Raw genomic sequence first — 3,993 nt, 5'->3', positions numbered from 1 at the left:
AATGGAAGCGTTTCATTACATTCCAAATTAAATATTATTACCCTTATTCATTACATTGGGTGAATGTGTCAGAAGGAATCTTTTCTGAATTTCAAGACAATTGACCCCTGTCGTTTTCCCCTCCTCAGAAGGGAGATTTCCGTTGCCCAAGGAAATGTATTCAACCAAAATGTGTCTTCCACATTCATGTCATCAGCACCCAGGGAGCAACTGCCTTGCTCAAGGGCAGAATGATAGATGTTGATCTTCTGCTCAAACTTCCAGTTACTGGCCAATGTCCTACCCTCCAGGCTACCTGCCGCCGTTAGGGGTGTTTGCCCAGGGTAAACTCATGTGAAGTGACTGTGGAGACAGATGGAGCGAATCTTTCCCATTGCATTTAGGGTATTGTGAACCCTCTCTCGAAAGCTTAAGCTGCCACTAGATCCAAATAATGTTCTTACATATATTGTAAGCAGTTCGAATTGGGTCTGAATAGGATCTGTGTAGATAATATCTCTTACCCTTCACTGAGCACAAAAAAGAATATCAAGTTGACACAGGATGCTGTCATAGATATTGATCTCAGTTGAATGCTTGGTATTAGTAGGTAACGAAACCCCGACCTTTTTTCTAGGTAGCTCTTTCCAATGTTTATAAGGCTTCTAGCTGATGCTTTCCAATATCTCATGATTATTCCTAAGTACTAATCCTGATGTAGCTCTGCATATGAAGTCCGGACTGTGGAGATAGATCTGTGGATTTCGACTTGTGAAATGAGGTGAGTTGATTGATGGTTTGGTGAATTATGGATTGCAACTTCGTTGTGAGGAACTCCTGTATTGCCTTTGAAGGGGTGATTGTGAGGGCGTGAATTGGTGGTTGATTGAGTACCTTGGTTGAGGGTGAATTCGAATTGAGGGTATGACACGTCTGATTAGAGCCGTATGACATTTTGAATCTCGCAATTGTTCTAGAAGGTTACTTGGTTGATTGATGAAGGTTGGCATTCGATGGTGAATTGATTGATTGCCAGTGGGTGCGGTATTATCTCCGGATGATTGATTGATTAGGCGTTTGATTGATTCGCTAGAGGATAATTTGATTGGTCTGATGATTTGATGAGAGTGTATTGTGCTGCTGAATTGTATTATCCTGAGAGATTTTGATTTTGGCTGATTGTGAATGTTGGTGTGTGATATTGATTTGTGCTATGTATTGAGGCGTTTACTTTGATATTGTATGACTTTTTTTCTCATGTGTGCTATTATGAGTTATTATATTCATACATCCTTTTATTCCTCACTGATATTCCAGTTTTAGTTGGCCCTCTTCGTTCGGAGCGTAGAGTCAGGATTGCTGTCTGGACCCCGATTCCGGCGGTGGACGATGACCCTGGTCGACACCTGGCGGTAGCTTAACCGGTCTTTCCTTGTGCTTAGAGTAAGTATCTGTACCGGGTATTATAACCTATCCTCTCTTTTAGCATCATTGGGGGACAGTAGTATGTTATTTATATTCCCTGGTTACGCAATGGTGAATAGCTTTTTGGTCTTCAAACTATGAGAAGGTTTTCCTTTTTCTGTACCTTATATTTAATTTGACGCCAAAAATTATCATTTTCATCTGTATGTATCCATGTGACTCGCCTTATAATAATCTATGATCCGTGTCAAACGATAGGGCTACTCTACATATCTGAATTCTCATTAGGCATCTTATTGGTAAGAGGTAATGTGAACATGTAGCACTACGACTGCACAGGACAATGATCACGTTGCAGTCTGAGACACTGGCGTCAGCTAGACTAGAGTTGGTGGTGAGGATGAGGTTGAGGTGACCTCTGGTGGTGAAATAATAGAATTATAGATGACGCCAGTGGACTACACTGACACTAAGGCTTGTGTCTAGACTTGACTGTTCATTCAGCATTTGTATTCTGATCATGGAATATCGAACGTGTCATGCGTCTACACCTACATGTAAATGTGTCTACCTTGTCCACAGTGTGTCCTGATTCCCTTTCCTCGCGGTATTTTCAAATGCCAGTATGCATTCTACAAAAGGTGGAATAGGCTGATGGCAGTAGCTAACTACTGTAGCTAACTAGCCACCTAACCTCTGTAGCTAGCCAGCAAGCTAACCTCTGTAGCTAGCCAGCAAGCTAACCTCTGTAGCTAGCCAGCAAGCTAACCTCTGTAGCTAGCCAGCAAGCTAACCTCTGTAGCTAGCAAGCAAGCTAGCAAGCAACGCTAAAGGGAATGCATATAGTTTAGCATACCGCCCCCCAAAAATTCTAAATATTAGCTAGCTGGCTAGCATTTATGAGGCCACCAAACAAGGCCCCCACACGCTAGGAACGTATTTGCTCCAATGTTATAATTAAAAGTTGCCTTTCGGTCCTAAAACACAAGTTTTCTGGAGACTTGTGGGAGGAGTGCTGATGAAGTCGCCACTTTTTGGGCTTTTGGTAGCCTGATTCCGTCAAGACTGAGGAGAAATCCGCACACAATGCAACCCTGACCACCTCCTGAAGTTGTCAGCCAAATCTGAACACAATCAGAACAACAAAGCGATTTTTGTGCATCTACAGGTCTTTTCAATGCGATCTTCGTATTCTGATAGCAGAAGTCGCATGTAAGTGTTAAGTGTAGACATGACCTAATAGGGGCTCTGTCTTTCTTTCTCACTTATCATTTTCTCTGTGATGCCTGGCTGTTTCAATATCGATGCGCTCCTAACAGAATATTCAGTCAGATTGGATAGTAATTGCCTGAAGTAGGATTCTAATAAATTCTTGAGTTCAGAAAACGATGATGGAATGTCTTCACTACTACTCTAGTACAGAAGGGCATATTCACACCAACACTTGGCTGTAGATATATAGATACATATACTATATTACCCATGATCCTGTGGTGTTGAAATGTACAGATATGTCATTGCCGACCTTATGTCATAATAACCCAGAACCAATCTTGCGTGGTTAACGTTTATGTTAACAATCCATCCCTCAAGAGACTGTTGCTGACACAGTCCTGCCAGTATTAGTGTAACCTATTCAGTTGATCTGAACGTATACTTCCTGTTCATTTCCTGTACCATAGCACTTCGTTTCCCCTCCTTTGACGATAAGCCCCTCCCTTGAGACCATATTGTCATGGTGACACTCACCTTGGGACCAGCCAGACCATCCTGACCTGGGAAACCACGGTTACCGGGGGCGCCCTAAACAAAGACAACAACAACAACAGGGTTCAGGGTTAGAAGAAGAAGAAAACAAATAAACATTTAACGCTGGGAGCGATACTACAGTGTGTGATAAATGTAAAGTGACATGGGCAGCCCTCTCTGGGACAGCCCTCTCTGGGACAGCCCTCTCTGGGACAGCCCTCTCTGTGACAGCCCTCTCTGGGACAGCCCTCTCTGGGACAGCCCTCTCTGTGACAGCCCTCTCTGCCGGCAGAAGATGGAGAGGGCTGTCAAGAGAGAGCTGTACACGAGAGGGCTGTCAAGAGAGGGCTGTCACAGAAAGGGCTGTCACAGAGAGGGCTGTCCAGAGAGGGCTGTCACAGAGAGGGCTGTCACGAGAGGGCTGTCACAGAGAGGGCTGTCACAGAAGGGCTGTCACAGAGAGGGCTGTCACAGAAGGGCTGTCCACAGGAGGGCTGTCCAGAGAGGGCTGTCACAGAGAGAGCTGTCACAGAAAGGGCTGTCACAGAGAGGGCTGTCCAGAGAGGGCTGTCCCAGAGAGGGCTGTCCAGAAAGGGCTGTCCAGAAGAGGGCTGTCCAGAGGAGGGCTGTCACAGAGAGGGCTGTCACAGTAGAGGGCTGTCACAGAGAGGCTGTCACGAGAGGGTGTCCAGAGAGGGCTGTCCCAGAGAAGGGCTGTCAGAAGAGGGCTGTCCAGAGGGGTGTCACAGAGGGGCTGTCACAGAGAGGGCTGTCCAGAGAGGGCTGTCCACAGAAGGGCCTGTCCCAGATAGAGGGCTGTCACAAGAAAAGGGCTTGTCA

General features: G+C 45.4%; 1 pseudogene; it reads right to left on the bottom strand.

Moving 5' to 3' along the window:
* LOC111970766 (collagen alpha-1(II) chain-like) overlaps positions 1 to 3,993 on the bottom strand; it is a 72,477-nt pseudogene that overhangs the window by 35,214 nt on the left and 33,270 nt on the right.

Source organism: Salvelinus sp. IW2-2015, linkage group LG11 (assembly GCF_002910315.2).
Source record: "Salvelinus sp. IW2-2015 linkage group LG11, ASM291031v2, whole genome shotgun sequence".
Lineage (NCBI taxonomy): Eukaryota > Metazoa > Chordata > Actinopteri > Salmoniformes > Salmonidae > Salvelinus > Salvelinus sp. IW2-2015.
Note: the sequence above shows the minus strand (reverse complement) of the source record. Positions and strands in the feature narration are given on the sequence as shown.